The sequence below is a fragment of the Oryza brachyantha genome, chromosome 9 (assembly GCF_000231095.2).
Source record: "Oryza brachyantha chromosome 9, ObraRS2, whole genome shotgun sequence".
Taxonomy (NCBI): Eukaryota; Viridiplantae; Streptophyta; class Magnoliopsida; order Poales; family Poaceae; genus Oryza; species Oryza brachyantha.
The window spans coordinates 3653823-3669156 of record NC_023171.2 but is presented as its reverse complement, the minus strand read 5'-3'; the positions used below and the strand labels follow the sequence as shown (position 1 = coordinate 3669156).

Genomic DNA, 15334 nt, shown 5'->3' with positions numbered 1-15334 from the left:
AACATTTACAGGAAGATATAAAAGACAAGGAATTCTGTTATTCTACAGTGATAATCTTCACATTACATGTGCTAATTTATTTTGAAATATGAGATGAAAATTATTTCTAATTAATGTTAACAACACATTCATATATTGTATTTCTAATATATATATAACCTTATACATATAATCAAGTGGTAAAGAGAGTTTGATATGTACCATCATATGATAGAGAATAAATAAAGCGAAGATTAGTCTAAAGGAATCTTATAGGTGATTGGAACAGAAAGGAAGCACAAATCAGGTTGGTCTAAAGGAATCTTATAGGTGAAGGGGAGGATGAAAACTTGGAAAAGAGATACTTCATCACACAAAAAAAAAAATCCATTTTGATCGTATCTCAATTAAAAGCCATAAAAACTATAATATCATTTGGATTTTTAAATCTAATGCGTTTGTCCTCTACGTTTTCAAACTTTAGTACACTTTTCTCCATTTTAACAAATATAATATAATTACGAAAAATAAAATCTTTTAGGGACAAATAAATATATTCGTAAGCAAGTACTTATTGTTTGTTCTGTGAATGAACATCCATGTGGCGTGCAAAGGCGTGTGATATAATGGCTTAAGTACTATAATGCACTATAGTGGGATGTTTCTATTATGATTTCAAATCCATCGTCCTTTTTCCTCATTTACTTCTATTTTATTAAGGATAATATATCCTTTCTGTTTGACTTTCCATATGAAAAACAAATTTTGTTAGTGGAGATGAGCACATTTAGTTGTAAATGGTCATCTAGGAAAAAAATTCTTATATAACACTTCATCAGGTTTACCTAGAAACTTTTTTAGGCATGAGGATGCACTGTTGCATGGTATAATTGGATTTGCAGTTCTAACCTTGGAAGTGTGTTTAGGAATAGAGTTTGGTGAACTTGAACTATCATTTGAAGCAGAGTTATTTTGCTTATCAGTTATGGGAGTTTTTTGGTTAATGTCTCTTTAAGTTGAAAATAGTCTGGTCATTGGGTAATGTCTCTTTAAGTTGAACAATATATGTGAACTATGTTATGGGAGTTTCAACCTTTCAAAGATTTACTTAGTCTATTTGTATTTTTTGTGTGGCTATGCTTAATAAAACAAAGAGGTGATTTTAGTAGCATCATGTTGTTAGCAAAATTGTTGCAAAATCTTTTGTCTGCTGGGATTATCCCTTTATGTACCCAGGTTATAGTATCCCGGTGTCAAGGATCTGTCTAGCCTCTCCTTATTACCTGCCTGCTACCTTCATTTTCATTAGTTTTATTGATATTGGGTGGTTTATCCATTTGTCACCAAATTTAACCATTTGTGAAGGGGAACATGTCACTGATTCATTCAATATGATATGATTCCAATCAGCAAACAGGTAGGCATTTAATTTTTTTCCTTGAGTTAAATAATCTAAGAAATAAATCAGTTGACTATCACTATTCAATTTGTTATGCAATGTTTGCAGGGAGCTGACCTACTTTGATGTTCACAACTTTGTCCAAGTACTTCTGGAAGATATTGAATGGCTTCTTGGATCTCATCTCTTGAGGCTACAAGAGGTTTCTATGTATTTTATGAACAGGTTCTATGGTAAGATAGGTGGACAGACCTTGGTGATTAATAGGTGACTATGAGTGCATGCGCACATGGCTAGAAATTCATAGACGAATTCCCATTTTCCCCTTGCTTGCTAATGCTTTAATGGGTCTGAATCAAAGGACAAAAAAATAACATCTTTTTGCAGGTTTTCCTCTATAGGTACTAGCTGCTGCATCATGTTCCCTCAGGGAACGAGACGTCAGTGGAGCAATATTAGATGGTAATGTGCTGAACCATTTGTTTTTATTCACTGTCATCGTAAACAATTATAGATCATTCCACATTCAGATTGCAGTTTTTTATCATTATCTTCTGTTTCATGTCTAACTCCAATCCTAACGTTAGTAGTGATTTCTGCTACCAAGCTACAAAAGAACTATGAACTGCTCCGTCCTTACCTTTCAACCTCGAACCCTGTCTTACCGTCTCCATTTTTATTTTTTAGATCTGCTGATACAACGCAGTCGGTTGAAGTAGTACTGAAGCAGATGTTCCTCACGGGAAGTGGTGGGTGATGGCAGCAGTGCAGCACGTAATAAATCATGGATCTTTCCCTCTGTCTACAATTTAATATCATCTACCTACAGTTGATTTCGTTCAATTCTTAAGAGATACTACCTCCGTTTCATAATGTAAGATGTTTGATTTTTTTGGTTGCAACGTTTGACCATTCGTCTTGTTCAAAAATTTAGTACAAATATAAAAAATGACAAGTCGTGCTTAAAGTTCATTTAATAATAAAGCAAGTCACAAGCAAAATAAATGATATTTTCATAATTTTTTGAATAAGACAAATGGTCAAACATTGCGAGCAAAAAAGTCAAGCATCTTACATTATGAAATGGAGGGAGTATTAAAGAGTGGTGGTATCGTATCCATAAACTCGGTGGATTCTGATTTAGTCTATTTGTTTCCAATATAATATAATATATTGATCAGTCCGATGTACTGCTTAGGTACATATAATGGCAGTTCTTATCAATATTCTTTTATCATATATTGGACACAGATTGAAGTTATGCATTTTAGAGAGAGCATCCAGGAAATTATGAATGACGAGTTTGGCGATGAAATGTAAGAAATTTGCCTATGTTTTATTCAATTTTGTATTCATTTACGCATTAGTTTTTTGCCTCCATGTTGTCTCTATCTACAGTTTGATTATCATCTATCTAGACTTGATTCTATTCAATTCTTACGATAGATTAAAGAGTAGTGATTTCATATCCATAGACTAGATGGATTTTGAATTAGTCTATTTGTTTTTCAATATAATATATTGATCAGTCCGTTCTAATGTTTCGGTTCCTTTATTTCCATGTTTTTTCTTTGCATAAGATGCAAACATCCATAGTCCTGTACTTTCAGCAGCCAAAATTGAGCACTATTAGATTCATAGACTATTTGTAGGTACGGTCTAATCCAGGTCCTTGTAGTTAACCAAATTGAAGGTGCTCTGATTTTCCTTGTTTGATTTTAGGCCCCATAAATCCCTATGCAAGAAGCCTTCTATCTTATATGATCAGCTTATCCATAGCCTCCTGTCATAAAGCAATTGTATTGCTCCTAGCAATTTTGTCCGTACAATATATCAACTGCTTTTTTTTTCTCGAAAACGTAGGAGAGCTGCATTTCATTTCAATAAGGGGAAATAAACGAAACAATACAAAGAAAACAGAAAAACACAAAAAGCACACACTCAAAACAGAAACACACTAGCCCAACTTGCTAAAACTAGCTGCCTAGAATAGCCGCCCTACTTAGGAGCTTTTGGAGAGCAGTGTCTCCTGCAACACATCAAAGATATCCTTCATTTTCAACCACTTGTAAGACCGTCACAACTCTAGGGCTGGCTCCATTGAAGATACAGTCGTTGCGGTGCTTCCAAATTTCCCATGCCACTAGTCACTAAAGAGTTGATCCCTTTTCTCATCTCCTTCGGCCGATTTTTGGTCACTTGGCTCCACCACCAAAGGAAACGACCGGTAGTGGGTTGTGGCGCAGCCTCAGCTAGACCCAGTCTTATGAAGATTGTAGTCTAGACTTGGCAAGAGAAAACACATGAGATCAAAATGTGCTGGATGGATTCATCGCTTTGATCACAAAGGGGACAGCTAGTTGAGTGTTGCATCCTCTTTTAGCCAGACGGTCGGCTGTCCAGCACCTATTATTAATAGCCAACCAAATGAAAAACTTGCACCGGAGGGGAACCCAACAATTCCAGATGCGTTTCCAAGGAGCAAAACTGATTGAACCCAGGAAACAAGCTTCATATGTAGATTTGCAAGTGTAACTACCATCTGCGCTGAGTTTCCAAACATGTTGATCTTGGACATTATGAACCAGCACCACTTCTTCTACTAGTTCCCAAATGACCAGGTATTCAGCAAGGACCTGAAACAAAAGCCCTCCTCGGATGTCAGAAACCCAACTCCTATCCGCCAAGGCTTGTGCCACTGTACGTTGTTTTCTTGCTCTTTTATGGATTAAGGCAGTGAGATTGGGAGCTAATTCAGCGATTGTCCTTCCCTGCAGCCATCGATCACTCCAAAACTTGGTATTTTCTCCATTACCAACTATTGTTTTGATGGCTACTTTAAAAAGGGAGTGGACGTTCATAGGCACTTTAAAGGATAAACCTGCCCAAGGCCTAGAAGAGTCTGTTTTTTGGAGCCAAAGCCACCTCATGAGCAGCGCCCACCCATCTTTTCAAGATTAAGAATACCAAGTCCTCCCAGAGACAGGGGTCGACACACTTGATCCCAAGAAACCAAACAGCTTCCTCCATTTGCAGTGCCACTTCCTTTCCATAAGAAACCTCGGTGTCTCTAAGCACTCATTTAGGAAGATCCAAGGCCATCATAGCATAAATGGGGATGACTGAGAGAACCGTCCTAACAGTTGTGAGCCGGCCAGCTTTATTCATCAAGGAAGCTTTCCAACCCGGTAAGTTATCTGTAACTTTGTCTACCAATGGGAATAAGTCTGTCTTGGTTGGCTTTCTGATTGTAATGGGCAGCCCAAGCTTGATAGTTGACAAGATAACTCATTAGATATTAGTTCCAAATCAGTCTCCGGGCAGTGGATTGGAGTACAAGAACTTTTCAGCATATTGGTCTTTAGCCCTGAAATTTGACCAAAAAACTCCAGAATTTGCTTTATAAGAGATAGATCCCCAACTGTAGGTTGCAAAAACATGACCACATCATCTGCATACAGAGAAATCCGGTGAGTTATTTGCGGGACAGCAAGAGGTTCCAGCAGCAATTCGTGGTCAGCCCAAGCCACAATAGCATCCAGCACATCCATAACTAGAATAAAAGGCATTGGTGATAGGTGGTCTCCTTGCCGGAGTCCTCTACGGTGATTAATAACCTATCCGGGCTCCCCATTTACCAAGACTCTTGTTATTTAGAGGCACTGCTATGGCTTAACCAGGTGAGTTATGCTTCCTCTCCTTTCAACATCAATTTCGATAGCCCCTATGGGTTCGATACGATGCTTACATCATACTCTCTCAGTTCCATAAGACTTTTTTGGATTTGCATAAATTCATCCATGTATCAATGTATATTTTTGTATATATATCTAGATTCATTAGCACACTTATAAATCTAGACAATGGCAGAAAGTCTTGTAACGTGGAACGGAGGGAGTAGTTTTCTACATATAAAGTGAATTCTTTTCTATTGCTCATTATCTATATTTGTTTTGAATGTTTATAAATGAAAACTTCATTTTTCACTGTTATTTTCTGTTATGCATTATAATACTCTGCACTCTAGGTTACACAATATGGCTATGAAATACATTACAACCGCAATATTATGCATTGTTAAAATTTATGCGTAATAATTGTAGTGTTCTGGATGTAGATGGAGAGCAGCTGCCTATGTCCCTAGCCTTGTAAGTACTTGTTTCGCTTTGGAATAATTAAATCCAAACGAGAGCCTTTTATCCAAAAAAAATGCAGATCATACGTACAATTTTTCTTACGGCTTCCAAAATTAGAAAATTATTTGTGGAAATACCGAGATATAGTTATATTGTTTCTGAGTTTTTGATCTTGAATTTATTATTGTAGCATGGTAGAAGGTATTTCTGTTTCTTGACGATGAATATTACTGCTTCGGTTACTTTGCGCCTACCCTCCAACCACAACTCCACAAGGGTTGTTGTCATTTTTGTACAACAAAGGAGTGCTTCCAAGCTTAATATGATCAGCCATCTATTTTCTTCTGTATTTTGCAGCTCCCTCATAACTTAGAGAGGCAATTATAGCTGGCTAGATTCTGTGTTGCTTTTCAACTAGCTTTGTTTGATTCAATAGTGATTTATTTCTCCCAATATTAGTACCAGATAGCTTTCTTCCACACATAGGTGGCATGTCTTTTCTATACCTTTTCTTGTAGTACAACAATAGATGGTGTCATTTTGTAGTGTACAACCTGTTTGTATAGGCTAGGCTGAAATTATTTGAGGTTGGCAGGTGGGCTAAGTGGTTACGGATTGATTCGTTCAAATACAGATGTGTGCTCAATAGATTTGTGCCAATCATCTATCTATTACTTCACAGGTGTTACGATGTTTAATTGCTATTTGCCTTTGTTCTTCAAACACACATGGAAAAATTTACACCTGATTGATTAATTAGCATTGTTGATGAGATCATTTAGTTCATTGTACCATGGCCTTTATCGTCGGCCTACAATGTGGTGGATAGAACTTTGTATTTTGTCCTAAATTACTCCATGATTACCAAATACTTGAGAATTGCATGCTTTGAGTTACTCCATCATGCTTGGTGATATTTTTTCCTCTACTTTTTTCTCAGAAGATTCGGAAGGTAATTTAGGTTCAATGGTTTACCAATGATGGAACTGCCACTCTTGCTCTGTTTGTAATTAATTAATTCACACCTTACTTTATGTTGCTAGAAAATAAAAAAAAATAAGTATAAAACCAGGCTATTTTTCCTTTCTGTTAGTTGGCTTTTTACCCTCAAGAAATTAGTTTCCTATTGTTCATTTTTGTTTGGAGTTATATACATGTCGAAAAAGACAAATAGGATATGTATTTACAAGAAATTGGTGCATTTCTTCTTTATGAAGAGGAGTAGCACCGTCAATCCTGTTAAGCCTCTGATCTCCAGGTAGTTGTCTTGCCATGAACAGTAGTGGTGGCTGACCAGTCCTAGATCAATGTCAGCTCCACACACTCCGTCATTTAGACTCATTTATATAATTGTTGCCTTCTTTCTTGCAAGCCCAAATCGGTTTTGGATTATTGTAGTAGTTTCGTCTTTTCTTCCAGGCACTTGCTTAAACTCAACCTTGTCAAAGAAGGTCCACCTTGATTTCAATGTTCCAAATTTCCTATGCTGAAGAAGGTTTTGCCCTTACTATTTTGTCAGTAACAACCAATATTTGGTTAGCTTTGACCATATAACACGACTGTTTTTTTCTCAGTTGAAACACTAATACAGTCAAGTTAAATAATATAGCTCTGTATTAACATACATGTGGATACGGTTGTTCAAACTCTATCGCCAAATTCCGATGAATTACTTATGAATTATTCTACTTTGTACAATCGATTTAACACTCCATCTCCTTAGGGCTTGCATGTTTTCCACAACTTGCACCTGCCATTGAATTTACACATTCACCTCCCACAGTTTTGTCACACTCATTACCTCATCACTTCTTTTCAATGTATATATTTGTACAAAAAAAAATGTGCTCTTTCACTTCAGATTTAGCTAAATCAATTGCTTTTATGCCACTATTAGGTGCAATGTTGTAGAAGTTCAGGTTCTATTGCTGATGCTTGGCACCTTTTGCACGTTTTCAACTAAATTAATTACTTCAGAGCTTATATCAGATTTGCCATCCTTCCACTGCCCACGTTCTGTAGCTGCACCCTCCTCTTGAACCGGAAATTCATCTTCCTCACAAGAACACCATATGGGAGGCGCTTTGGTAACAAGGTGCAGATTTTTACTCTAGATGTGCTTGAAAGATATTAAATCCTTTACTTTTCGGTTGACATTGTTCAGATCATATTTTGTGTTGTCAACAGGACATCAATTCATACTTGGCGTTTTTGTTCGATGTTAAAATTGATTGTGGCACATGGACCATCAGTGGGATTAAATGTATCTCTTAGTCGATATGATCTCTTCCACGGGCACCTCTTCTTTGCTTCTGGCACAGGAAGGCTTGGAATTCTGTAAGTGTCATCAATTACTCTGTACGATTTTTGCCCAACACTCTCGAACAAGAATAGGCTTGGAAATAAGGTGGATGACATGTAAAAAAATAATATGCTATGGTTTTTGCTAAAATTATTTAAGTAGTTACCTCTGTTGAAAACATGTCATTGACAGGATTAGAAATTTTTATTTATGCACTGCCCTTGTTTTACAGAGGTTGGGATGACCCAAGACTCAATAAATGCATATCTGGAACCAAAATGTAACCGCCTGATTCATAAGCTGTGCAGAGGTAAAAGAGTTCGTGGAAAACTACTTCACCATATGGTTTATTTATCTCAGATAGTCAGGTTCACGTTCAGCCCCAATTGTTGAGATGATGCTTTGCTTTCAGAATGCACTCGACTTATCACTTTTGGGTGATTCATGGGGAAATGATAATAGGCAGTTGCTAAATGGTTTTGTGCTGAAGATTTGTTTCTTCTATCTCCATAGGGTACGTGGACAACATCCATTTTATCACCCACAACTTCAACAAATATGTGGGGAATATTTAGATTGGAGCCCAGAGAAAACTGGTATTTATGAAATCCTCAATTGTTATTATCGGCTTTATTAGTTTATGCAATAGGAAGGGAGTAACATATTCTAGCAATAGATATGGAATGTCCAGAATTGTTTTCTTGTATATGTCTCCAGATCAATATATACTTCCCAAGATTGCTGAGAGAGAACTTCGGAGGTTTTCATACCTTCGCTCTGCATCGTCAGCAGTAGGAATAAAGCCCTTGTTGAGTGAGGTAAAAGCTTTGCTTCATCTGAAGCAAACATTTTCCATGTACCTTTCTCAAGTCTAATTATCTAATTTACAGATTCCAGTACCATGGCTTAGTATCTACATTTGTAAAGCAGAGAAGTTCATGGGAAAGAATGTTATGAGGTTTGATGGAGAAATATAGATGGGCTCCAAGTTTTAGTTGCTCCTGGGGATCTTGTTAGAAGGTAGTAATAATTCTTCTCTGTAATCCTGCAATAGTAACAGTGATTGTACGAATTTAGCAGTTTTGTGGTAATGTGGCAGTCACTGCCCTCTTCTCTCTCCTTTCCATCTATGGGCTCCCATCCTCTCCCTCTTCGCCCTCTACATCTCACGCTTCATGCCACCATGTGGCAGATCTGCACAGGAGCATCGGGTGTGTGGGGCAACCAAGCTAAGGTTGGAGGCTAGGGGAGTAGGAGGGAGAGCAACGGCTTGGTCATGACTATGGTGACGACAGTGACCCATCGCGGTAGCTGTGCCAAGGTTGTTTTTTCTGCTCTTACTCTTCAGTTTTTTTTTTGAAGTGGATAATCCTATTTGTAGAGCTGTGGGTTATTTGATTCACTAGAGTTTGCCTTGTTGGTTTCGAACTTTGGAAATTTTTTACTGGTTTTTTAGATCAATATCATTACCTATTTAATTATCATCACATTTGGTTGACTAACCAGTCAATCATTGTTACTGCTGGTCTCTTCGAATTTTGTGTTGTGGTTGTTCTCTTGTTTTTATTTTGCTGTCAACAGATCATGACAAGGTTTGTTTGTGCATAGAAGACAGCTGCAAAACAAGGTGAACAATTTGAGAATTACGTGCAGCGAAGTTAAACTATGCTAAAATACTATTCAGTCGCTTCAATTAAACTCATGTTTCAATGGTATTGTAGGTTTAAATTCAACAACTTTACCACATCAAATTGAAGCTGGCTCATATGGATCAGGGTCTCCAGCATGCTCACTCCTTGGTGCTTTTTACAATCTTCCGTGCCCTAAGCTAACAATAGTATTTATAGCGCATTGCAACATAACTGAATGTTTTGGCTGGATTTGTTTAGAAACATGCTTTGAGGAGCACCAGGTGGAAACATCAGCACATGTATACTTCATAAAGCAATACTCAGTAAACTACATATAACGTTGCTCATGGATAATATGGAAGTCAAGATTCAGATTCAGCCTGCAGAAGGTGATTCAACCATCATGCTTCTTCTCAGGTTGATAGGCGACCACTGATAACCTAACAAATGGATGTAAACAATTTGTGGCAAGCAATATGGTGTAGCTAATGTACATCTTCCACTTCTAGAAGGCACATATAGTTCCCATTTTGGGTATGAAAGTAAAAGGTATGAGTTTGTTACTGTTTTTAGGTGCTCACTACCTTCTCTAAGTTTATTTGCCAAATTGTTTAGCACCACATCCATGCTAATATTATAAAAATATAATTACTAATCTGTCACTATCCTGCAGGCAACAAAGAATGAAATGAATTTGTTACTGTTTTTAGGTGTTCACTACCTTCTCTAAGTTTATTTGCCAAATTGTTTAGCCCCCACATCCATGCTAATATTATAAAAATGTAATTACTAATCTGTCACTATGCTGCAGGCAACAAAGAATTAAATGAGTTCGTTACTGTTTTTAGGTGCTCACTACCTTCTCTAAGTTTATTTGCCAAATTGTTTAGCCCCACATCCATGCTAGCATTATAAAAATGTAATTACTAACCTGTCCGTATCTTACAGGCAACAAAGAATGAAATGAGGTTCATGTTTCCATACAGGTGTTTCTATTAATGTATATACAAACTATCTGCTTTATTATCCTCACCTTTGTAAGTGTGCTTCTATAATTCAAGCTATGTTCCTAGCTCTACTCTGCTTTATTACTAACCAGTGTTGTACATGATCGTCAATATGTGGAGGTATGGTAGAATGAAGACACATGTTGTATATAAATTGCATGTGAGAATAAGACGTGTTGTGTATAAACTTCTACCTAATAAATTGGTCGTGAATATGTTATTTGAATGATTGAACAAATAATCCTGATGCATATGCGCAGTAGGTTTATCTGTACATGTGAAGTTATAGTAGATACATCAGTTCTTAAATTTCCATAGACAATTAGCATGTGAAATGGGGATTTGGTTTAGTTAAATCAAATTTTTCATGAAACAAATACTATGTATCCATGTAAATTGGATGTTAGCCTGTTAAATAGCTGCGCAAAGCTAGCTATCTGGGTTTTGAACATTTATATATACATTTACATATATCCTTTTTATTTCTAGAAAAAAAACATTGTTTCTACTCTTCTTTTCACGACTAATTCCTCTGTTTGGATGTACTTTAGGAAAATGTCACAAGCTGAAGGAAAAATTCTATTCCTCTTGCAAGATGCAATTCTTCAGCCAGGTACGTAGAAGGCAAGTTGCAACATGTGTGGAAACTTGCCGCAGATGGTAGTTACACTTGTAAATCTACCTATGAAGCTTATTTCCTGGGTTCAATCAGTTTTGCTCCTTGGAAACGCATCTGGAAGTGTTGGGCTCCCTCTGGTGCAAGTTCTTTATTTGGTTGGCCATTGAAAGACAGTATGGCGGGAAAATAGATTGATTGATTATGGAGGAGCCGGGGGCTCAAGTACATATAAGCAAGGATATCCCTAACAATAGGAAAGCTATAATCTAGGAGATCCTTGCCAAACATAATCAACTAACCAAAACCAGGGGGGAGGCAGCAGTCGCACCCTATTAGGGTTGCAGCCAAACTCCCCTGGGCCCATGGGCCTAAACACATCACGCTAACACCCCCCCATAGTCAGAACGTCAATGCTTAGCCACGGGCATTCAGACTGGACCGAAACTCCGAAAACACCAAAGAAGGCACTCCCTTTGTGAAGGCGTTGGCAAACTGAGATGTCGTGGGCACATGAAGAACCTGCACAACACCCATGGCTACCTTCTCAAGGACAAAGTGAAGATCAATCACAATGTGCTTCGTCCGTTGATGTTGGACTAGGTTGGAGGACATGTAGACCGCACTGACGTTGTTGCAGTAGACAAGTGTAGCGCGACGAAGCATAATGTGAAGCTCGTGAAGAAGTTGATGGAGTCAAGAGGCCTCGGCAATGCCGTTGGCGACAGCGGGGTATTCGGCTTCAGCGTTGGAGAGGGACACTGTTCTGGCGCTTGGAGGACAAGAAGACCAAGTTGTCACCTAGAAATACCGCATAGCCCGAGGTGGAGTTGTGCGTATCAGGACAGCCGGCCCAGTCATTATTAGAATAGACCACCAAGTCATCCTCAGTCGACGGGCGGAGATCAAGACCCATGTGCAGAGTGCCCCGAATGTAGCAAAGAATCTGCTTGAGAGCAACCATGTGAGGCTCTCAAGGATCATGCATGTGGAGACAAACCGGCTGCACGACATAAGCGATGTCGGGCTGTGTGAAGGTCAGATACTGCAAGGCACCAGCAAGACTCCGATAGTCCGATGGTCGGCGACAGGATCCCCAGAGTGGGCCGAAACCTTTGAGCTGGTGTCCACAGGCGCTGTGCACGGTTTGCTTTCCGCCATCCCAGCACGGTCCAAGATGTCAATCATGTATTGGCGTTGAGAGAGGACCATACCATCAGCGTGGCACAGGACCTGCATCCCCAAGAAGTGATGTAGTTTGCCCAAGTCCTTCATGGCAAATTCTTGCTGGAGAGTCGAGATAATCTACCGCAGGAGATGGGATGAGAAGCGGTGAGGACGATGTTGTCAACATAAAGGAGCAGGTTGGCAGTGTCGGCGCAACGACGAAACACAAACAGCGATGTGTCAGACTTGGCTTCCACAAACCCGAGGGAGACCAGATGCGTGGCAAAGCGACTGTACCAAGCACGGGGAGCCTGCTTGAGCCCATAGAGTGACTTGTTCAGATGGCAAACGAAGTGTGGGCGAGTCGGATCCTCAAAGCCGAAGGGCTGAGTAGCAAACATTGTCTCTGTCAGGGTGCCATGAAGAAAAACATTCTTGACGTCGAGTTGGTGAGCCGACCACTGGTGGGAGATCGCAAGGGAGAGCACTATGCGAACTGCGGCAGGCTTGACAACGGGACTGAATGTCTCGGTGAAGTCAATGTCGGGGCGTTGAGTGAAACTGCGAAGAACCCAATGAGCCTTGTAGCGCTCTAGAGAACCGTCCGCAAGGAACTTGTGCGTGAAGATCCACTTCCGGTAACAACGTTGGCGTGCGGAGGGCGAGGAACCAGGTCCCAAGACTGGTTCTAGAGAAGTGCAGCATGTTCTTCCTCCATAGCGGCCCGCCAGTTGGGATCAGCCAGGTGAGGTTCTCAAGGATCATGCATGTGGAGACAAACCTGCTGCACGACATAAGCGATGTCGGGCCGTGTGAAGGTCAGATACTGCAAGGCACCAGCAAGACTTCGATAGTCCGATGGTCGGCGACGGGATCCCTAGAGTGGGCCGAAACCTTGGAGCTAGTGTCCACAGGCGTTGTGCACGGTTTGCATTCCGCCATCCTAGCACGGTCCAAGATGTCAAGCATGTATTGGCGTTGAGAGAGGATGATACAATCAGCGTTGCGCTTGACCTGCATCCCCAGGAAGTGATGTAGTTCGCCCAAGTCCTTCATGGCAAATTCTTGCTGGAGAGTCGATATAATCTACCGCAGGAGATGGGATGAGAAGCGGTGAGGACGATGTCATCAACATAAAGGAGCAGGTAGGCAGTGTCGGCGCAACGACGAAACACAAACAACGAAGTGTCAGACTTGGCTTCCACAAACCCGAGGGAGACCAGACGCGTGGCAAAGCGACTGTACCAAGCACGGGGAGCCTGCTTGAGCCCATAGAGCGACTTGTTCAAACGGCAAACGAAGTGTGGGCGAGTCGGATCCTCAAAGCTAGAGGGCTGAGTAGCTAACACTGTCTCTGTTAGGGTGCCATGAAGAAAAACCTTCTTGACGTCGAGTTGGTGAACCGACCACTGGTGGGAGATCGCAAGGGAGAGCACTGTGCGAACTGTGGCGGGCTTGACGACGGGATTGAATGTCTCGGTGAAGTCAATGCCGAGGCGTTGAGTGAAACTGCGAAGAACCCAACGAGCCTTGTAGCACTCTAGCGAACCGTCCGCAAGGAATTTGTGCTTGAAGATCCACTTCCTGGTAACAACGTTGGCGTGCGGAGGGCGAGGAACCAGGTCCCAAGTCTTGTTCTGGAGAAGTGCAGCATGTTCTTCCTCCATAGTGGTCCGCCAGTTGGGATCAACAAGGGCACTACGGAAGGTCTTCGGGACTGGAGACAAGGACGCAGCATGGAACAAAGATGGCATACGAAAGCCAGCCTTGGCACGAGTCATCATGCGATGTTGGTTCACGGTTGGGGTGACGGCAACAGCGCCTCGGGGCGGTACTGGCGCTAGAGGTGCGGCCGGTGTCGATGCGACTGGTTTAGGGCGTTTGGAGTAGGTGCGGAGAGCAGGGCCGCATGTGGCGACACGGGGAAGGTTGGTGGAGACGACAACACCGCGCGTGGTGCGGAGTTAGCCGACGTGGCCGCGTGTGGCTCGGGACCGGCAGAAGTCGTGGCCACGCGTGGCGCAGATGGCGGTGGGCCTGGCGATGAGGGAATCATGGCCACGCGTGGTGCAACGTCTGTATGTGGGGAGGCCTGCTCAGCGAAAGGGAAGACAGACTCGTCAAAAACAATATGACGAGAGATGATGATTCTCTTTGTGGTAGGATCAAGGCAAATGTATCCCTTATGGTGAGCAGAATAGCCAAGTAAGATGCGAGAGCAAAGCGTGGTGCAAGTTTGTAGGGAGCAGTGGCCGAAAGATTGGGGTAACACTTACAGCCAAAGACACGCAGGTGATCATAAGACGGCGCACTGCCAAACAGAGCAATGTGTGGGGTTGAGAAATCAAGGGTCTTGGTTGGCAAGACGTTGAGGAGGAGAGTTGCAGTATGCAACGCCTCGGCCCAATACTGGGGGGGGGCATGCTCGCCTGAAACATGAGGGAGCGAATGACATCGTTAGTGGTATGAATAATTCGTTGAGCTTTACCATTCTGCGAGGATGTGTAAGGACACGACTTGCGAAACAGGATGCCATGTGTCAGAAAGGAGCGTGCGCTGGAGTTATCGAACTCCCGGTGCCGTTGTCACTCTGGACGGCCTTGACACGGGCGCCGAACTGGGTAGACACAGGCAAAGGTGTCAGATTTCAACCGTCAAGAACAACTAAGTAGTATTTGTAACCAGAGACACTAACAATAGGAGAACAATTGTTATCGATAATAAATTGGTGGACAGAAATAAGATTCTTGATAAGCTGTGGCGAAACAAGAACATTATTTAAAACAAGGGAGCCAAGGTGTGTCGTACCGGTGGCAGTGACAGGCAGGAGCGAACCATTACCAACAACAATGGAGGTGGGAGAAGGATACCGGGGAGTGGAAAAGTGAGAAGAGTACTGTCATGGGAGGTCATATGTGAGGAGGCACCGGCATCAAGGTACCATTCGTTGTTTACCGGCGGGGTGACGGTCATGGTACTGAACGTAGAGGCCAGAGAGTTATGGTCCTAAGCAGGGGACCCCACCATGGGTTGGTACGGTGCCGGAGCTGTCCAGGGGGAGGGCGTCGGTGGTGGCACCTGGAAGACCTGCTGAACA

At 41.4% G+C, this 15334-nt stretch overlaps 3 long non-coding RNA genes across 4 annotated transcripts; all 3 read left to right on the top strand.

Moving 5' to 3' along the window:
- Positions 1-1753: 1753 nt before the first annotated feature.
- On the top strand, positions 1754-2694 carry LOC107304983. The gene is made up of 3 exons (XR_001551041.1): positions 1754-1840; positions 2066-2152; positions 2630-2694. It is a non-coding gene; the product is annotated as an uncharacterized LOC107304983 (long non-coding RNA).
- A 5015-nt stretch (positions 2695-7709) lies between these two features.
- LOC107304990 lies at positions 7710-8403 on the top strand. Its single transcript, XR_001551070.2, has 3 exons — positions 7710-7851; positions 8049-8126; positions 8330-8403. It is a non-coding gene; the product is annotated as an uncharacterized LOC107304990 (long non-coding RNA).
- Positions 8404-8539: 136 nt separating this feature from the next.
- LOC107304989 lies at positions 8540-9999 on the top strand. Of its 2 annotated transcripts, none has more exons than XR_005812409.1 (6): positions 8540-8634; positions 8707-8836; positions 9019-9137; positions 9398-9443; positions 9538-9615; positions 9706-9999. It is a non-coding gene; the product is annotated as an uncharacterized LOC107304989 (long non-coding RNA). The 2 variants fall into 2 exon arrangements; XR_001551069.2 differs by having other exon boundaries at positions 9009-9137.
- Positions 10000-15334: the final 5335 nt, after the last annotated feature.